Below are 6709 nucleotides of genomic sequence, written 5' to 3' on the forward strand. Positions count from 1 at the left end.
GGATAATAACAGTACCTAACTCTCAGGGTGGTTGTGAGAATCAAATGAGATATTGGTACAAGCACTTAGCACAGTATCTGGCACATAGTAGACACTATATAAATGTGTATTCCTTTCCCTTCCCCTATTAGTCTCATTTCCCCACTTTTTTTGCATATTTCTCTAGAGAATATAATCAATTCCATTCTGGAGATTACGATAACTATGACAGGAGGCTGTGAGCTAAAAGGAAATTGCACTGGCCTTGGAGTCAGGGGATTTGGAGTTCATATTCTGTCATTTACAGTGACCTTGGAGACTCAGATTAATCTCTGAGTCTTAGATTCCTCATCCGTAAAATGGGAATGATGAAATCAAACTCAGTAACGGACATGAAAGTTCTTTTTAACTGTGAAGCCTACAGAAATGTGATTTATTCTAGTACAAGGTCACCATTAATGAACTTTTGGCCTGGGAATAAATGAGTATTTGGCCCTGTTGCAATCCTGTGGGACAGCTTTACTAAATGGAGCCCTCCCTCAAAAGCTGTCTGTGCTCTGTAGCTCACCCTGAAGGAGACAGTGGAAAGAATGATGGAACTGGAGTCTCAGAACCTGGGTTCAGATTCTGACTCTGATGTTTACTACCAGTGTGATCCAGTGAAGAAAGTCACTAAACCTCCCTTGGACTCAAGTTCCTCCTCTATGAAACAAGTGGGTTGGACTAGATGAGCTCTAAGGTTCCTTCCATTTCTAAACCTATAATCTACAGTGTACCTGCTCTCTAAGGATATAGGAAGCCCCTGGTGGAGGGTGGGGAAGGTAGGGACCATGTGTTTTACCTTTTTATATTCCCAGCAAGGCATAGGGCTGGATACAGAGAAGACACTGAGTAGATGGTTGGTGAATGAATGGATGAACAAATGAATGACTATATGATTTAGTAGAATCTTGAGGAGCCAATAACACCATCCCACTCACAGCATTTCCCCTGATTCATCCTCTGGCCTTGGGCAAATTGCTCCACCTCAGTCTTCCCAGCTGAGAAATGGGGACAGTCCCCAGTCCCACCTGACCACAAAAGGACCCTTCCCAGGTGTAATTAGATGTTGTATCTACTCACTTTGAACTTCATGGACGACAGGCCACTTAGTGGGTAGAAAGAACAACAACACAACACCCCATCTTGTAATAAAGTTAACACCCAGTATGACAACCCCACAAACAATAACACTGGGCTAGGAGTCTCCAGTATCTCTCTTGGCCAAAAAAAAAAAAGCCACCAAAATGAAACATTAAACCAACATCAGACCTGAGTGATGTCAGTCAGGGTGACTTTGTTACATGCAAACACCCCTTATTGATTCTCTACCCACCTCTTTCCCTAATCCTGGGTCCCCATAGTCTTCCCTTTGTGAGCCAGAGCTTGGCAGCTGTACAAGGGCTCAGGAACCACACCCATGGTGTTGTCAAACAGCAGAGCACCCAAAGTTGCCTGTAGGGTACCCACAAAGGGGAAGCCAGAGGTTGGTATGCTGGGGAACAAGCATACCTGAGGAGTTCTCCCATGGCAGGGTGGGTCTTAGAGCCTCCAGAACCCTACAGGACGTCCTGTGTTGGGTCCTGAGTCCGTAGCATTTTGCCAACTCCCTATTGATCTAACTGCCCCTAATAAGGGGTAAGAAATTACTTAAAGCTGGAGCCTAAGTAACAGAGGATGGCGTGAAAATATGGTATCATAAAATGTCAGAGCCAGGAAGGACCTTAGAGATCATCACATCCAATGACTTATCTTTTTGTTTTGTTTTGTTTTGTTTTGTTTTTAGTGAGGCAGTTGGGGTCAAGTGACTTGCCCAAAGTCACACAGCTTAGAAGTATTATGTGTCTGAGGCTGGATTTGAACTTAGGTCCTCCTCACTCTAGGGCTGGCGCTCTATCCACCTAGCTGCCCCCCAATGGCTTATCTTACAAACAAGACATAGAAAGATGCTAATGGGTTGCCCAAGATCACAAGGCCAGTTGGCAGGCTAATAGTAAAACTTGTACCAAAACCCAGATGTCTTGACTCTAGGTCCAGTACTCTTTCTTTTAAATTAAAAAAAAAAAGATTATTTCATTAAATATTTTCCAATTATATTTAAAAAATTTTGACATTAATTTTTTTTTTTGAGGCAATCAGGGTTAAATGATTTGCCCAGGGTCACATAGGTAATAAGTAGTATCTGAGTTTGGATTTGAACTCAGGTCCTCCTGACTCCAAGGCTGGTACTCTATCCATTGTGCCACCTAGCTGCCTTTTAACATTCATTTAAAAAAATTTTAAGTTTCAAATTCTCCTGCCCCTCTACCACCCCTTGTGGAATGTGGTTTGTTCTTTGTTCTCGAAGAGGCCCATGACATCAGGGAGGTGATGCTTTGACATACAAGTGAATTGTATTTAAGTGAGGGAAGGCTATGCAAAGTCACCAGCCTCACTTTCTCCTCCAGAGCCATCTGGGTCCAGTGGCCAGGTATAGATCAGGATGACTGGAAATGGTCCAGCCCCAACCCTTGAGAAGGCAAGTAATATGACATTAATTACACATGTGAAGTCATACAAAACACATTTCCATATTAGCCATGTTGCAAAAGAACACACATACAATATAAAGTGAAAAAAAAGTATCCTTCAATCTGCCCTCAGAATTTATCAGTTCCCTCTCTGGAGGTGGATAGCTCTTTTCATTGTGGGTCCTTTGGAATTGTTTTGGATCATTGTCTTGATCAAACTAACTAAGCCTTCCACAGTTATTAAAATATTGCTGTTATTATGTGCAATGTTCTCCTGGTTCTGCTCACTTCACTCTGCATCAGTTCATGTTAAGTCTTGCCAGGTTTTTCTGAAACTATCCTCTCATCATGTTCTATCACAATCATGTGCCACAACTTGTTCAGCCATTCGCCAACTGAGGGTATCCCTTCAATTCCAATACTCTTTCCATTTGAAGAATCAGCCTCCCAGTTCATAATACTTTTTTAATGCCAAATGGAATTCAGAAAACCAGAAAGGCCTGTTCCCCAGGGGCCAAACAATGACAAATTTGAGAGTCTAGAACTAAAAACTCCTGCCCCTTTCCCTCTATCAGTTTTAGAAAGCCCATGTGAAAAAAAAAAAAGAAAGCCCACATGGAGTCCAAAGGGCTGGATTCTAGCACAAATAAGTCTGCTATGGTTTATTTGTGTGTGTAGTAAGTTGATTTTATGGCCTCAGTTTCTTCAGTTGTCAAATAGGTATAATATAATGGAGACGCAGGTTTCCATATGCAATCTTCGTTCTCTGTTCTTTGTCTATGGAAATGTTTATGTTGAATCAACGTTTCCCAAGTTAATTATAACATATATAAATAAAAATAAATTTTTAAAAGATGGAGATAATAATATCTACCCTCTTTCTAAAATTGTTGAATCAAATAAAAAATTGAAAAAAAAATTGAAAAATGTGCAGCGATGAACCAGTGCCTCCAAAGTACTCACAGAACATGTTCCCCACCTTCAGACAGAGAAACAATGGACTCAGGGTGCAAAACAAGATATATAGTTTTGAGATATGGCCAATGTGGAAATTAGTTTTGCTTGACTATGTATATTATTACCATTTTAATTTTTGTTAATTCAAAAATTTTAATTTAAAAAAGAAAAGACAATTGGAGGTGAGAGAGATAAAAAAATAGATTTTTGTTAATTAAAAATAATTTTTTTATTTTTTTATTAATTTTATTTCGATTTATCAACAATCACTTCCATAAGCTTTTGAGTTTTAAATTTTTCTCCCCCTCCCTCCCCAAAATGGCTCACAATCTGATATAGGCTATACATACACATTCTTATAAAACATATTTTCACATTTGAAAGAGGAAACAAAGCAAAACAGAAGAAAAGAATAATAAGTAGTATGCTTCAATCTGCATTCAAACTCCACAGTTCTTTTTTTAGATGTGGATAGCATTTTCCATCATGAGACCTTTGGAGATGTCTTAGATCCTTGCATTGCTGAGAAGGGCTAAGTCTATCAGTGCTAGTCATCATGGAACATGGCTGTTACTGTGTACAACATTCTCCTGGTTCTGCTCACTTCACTCAGCATCAGTCCATACAAGTCTTTCCAGGTTTTTCTGAAGTCTGCTTGATCATTATTTCTTTTTTATTTTGTTTTGTTTTGTTTTTTTAGGCAGTTGGGGTTAAGTGACTTGCCCAGGGTCACACAGCTAGTAAGTGTCAAGTGTTTGGTCTGAGGCCAGATTTGAACTCAGGTACTCCTGACTTCAGGGCCAGTGCTCTATCCACTGCGCCACCTAGCTGCCCCAGTTGCTCATTATTTCTTATAGCACAATAGTATTCCATTCCATTGATATACCACAACTTGTTCAGCCATTCCCCAATTGATGGACATCCCCTCAATTTCCAATTCTTTGCCACCACAGAAAGAGCGGCTATCAATATTTTTGTATATGTGGGTCCTTTTCCCATTTGTATGATCTCTTTGGGATACAGCCCTAGAAGTGCTATTGCTGGGTCAAAGGGTATACACAATTTTTTGTTTCTTTTTGTCTTGGTAATTTTTAATTTATTTTTTTGTTTTCAACATTTACTTCCACAAGATTTTGAGTTCCAAATTTTCATTCCATCTCACCCCTCCCCCCACGCCAAGATGGCATGCATTCTGAATACCCCTTCCCCTAGTCTGCCTTCTGTTCTATCTCTCCCACCCTTCTTTTATCCCCTTCCCCTTCAATTTTCCTGTAGGGCAGGATGGATTTCTGTACCCCATTTCCTATATTTCTTATTTCCCAGTTGCATGTGAAAACATTTGTTTTAAACATGTGTTTTTAAAACTTTGGGTTCCAAATTTTCTCCCTTCCTCCCTCCCCACCCACCCTCATTGATAAGGCAAGCAACTAAATATGGGTTATATATGTGCAGTTATGCAAAACACTTCCATAGTAGACATGCTGTGAAAAACTAACTCTATTTCCCTTAATCCTATCCCACCCACCCATTTATTCTATTCTTTCTTTTGACCCTGTGCCTCCTCAGAAGTATTTGCTTCTGATTACCCCCTTTCCCAATCTGCCCTCCTCTCTATCATCCCCCTACTGTCTTTTCCCCTTCCCTCCCTATTTTCCTGTAGGGTAAGACAGATTTCCATACCCAATTGAGTGTGTATGTTATTCCCTCCTTAAGCATAATCCAATGAGAATAAGATTCACTCATTCCTTCTCACCTTCCCCATTTCCCCTCCACTGTAAGAGCCTTTTCTTTTCTGTTTTTTTTTTTTGTGAGATAATTTACTCCGTTCTATCTCTCCCTTTCTCCTTCTCCTAATATAATCCTCTCTCACCCCTTAATTTTATTCTCCAGATATGACCCCTTCATTTTCAACTCACCCTGTGTCCTTTATCTATCTATCTATCTATATCTGTATATACATACATATAATTTTTTCCCTTCCAACTACCCTAATACTGGCAAAGGTCTCATGAGGTACAAATATCTTTCCATGCAGGAATGTAAACAGTTCAACCTTAATAAGTCTTTTATGATTTTCTCTTTTCTGTTTACCTCTTCATGTTCCACTTGAGTCTTGTATTGGAAAGTCAAATTTTCTATTCAGCTCTGGACTTTTCATCACGAATGCTTGAAAGTCCTCTATTTCACTGAATGACCATTTTTTCCCCTGCAGGATTATACTCAGTTTTGCTGGGTAGGTGATTCTTGGTTGCAATCCTATCTCCTTTGCTCTCTGGAATATTATATTCCATGCCCTGCAGTCCCTTAATGTAGAGGCAGCTAAATCTTGTGTTATCCTGATTGTGTTTCCACAATACTTGAACTGTTCCTTTCTGGCTGCTTGCAATATTTTCTCCTTGACCTGGGAACTCTGGAATTTGGCTACAATATTCCTAGGAGTTTTCCTTTGGGGATCTCTTTCAGGAGGAGATCGGTGGATTCTTTCAATTTCTATTTTGCCCTCTGGTTCTAAAATATCAGGAGTTTTCCTGGATAATTTGTTGAAAGATGATGTCTAGGCTCTTTTTTTTTGATCATGGCTTTCAGATAGTCCAATAATTTTTAGATTCTCTCTCCTGGATCTATTTCCCAGGTCAGTTGTTTTTCCAATGAGATATTTCACATTGTTTTCTAATTTTTCATTCTTTTGGATTTGTTTTACAGTGTCTTGATTTCTCATGAAGTCACTAGCTTCCAATTGCTCTATTCTAATTTTTAAGGAAGTATTTTCTTCAGTAATCTTTTGGACTTCCTTTTCCATTTGGCCAATTTTGCTTTTTAGGGCATTCTTCTCCTCATTGGCTTTTTGGACCTCTTTTGCCATTTGGGTTAGGCTATTTTTTAAGGTGTTATTTTCTTCAGTATTTTTTTGGGTCTCCTTTAGTAAGCTGTTGACTTGTTTTTCATGTTTTTCTTGCATCACTCTCAGTTTTTCCTCTACTTCTCAAAATTCCTTTTGAGCTCTTCCAAGGCCTGGGACTGATTCATATTTTTCTTGCGGGCTTTGGGTGTAGGAGCTTTGACTTTGTTGTCTTCTTCTGGCTGTATGTTTTGATCTTCTTTGTCACCAAAGTAAGATAATATAGTCTGACTCTTTTTGCGCTGCTTACTCATGATCCCAGCCAATTACTTGAGTTTTAAACTCTTTGTTAAGGTAAAAGTCTGCTTCCAATGTGGAGAGTGTA

The sequence above is a fragment of the Vombatus ursinus genome, unplaced genomic scaffold, assembly GCF_900497805.2.
Source record: "Vombatus ursinus unplaced genomic scaffold, bare-nosed wombat genome assembly UNPS02014791.1, whole genome shotgun sequence".
Lineage (NCBI taxonomy): Eukaryota > Metazoa > Chordata > Mammalia > Diprotodontia > Vombatidae > Vombatus > Vombatus ursinus.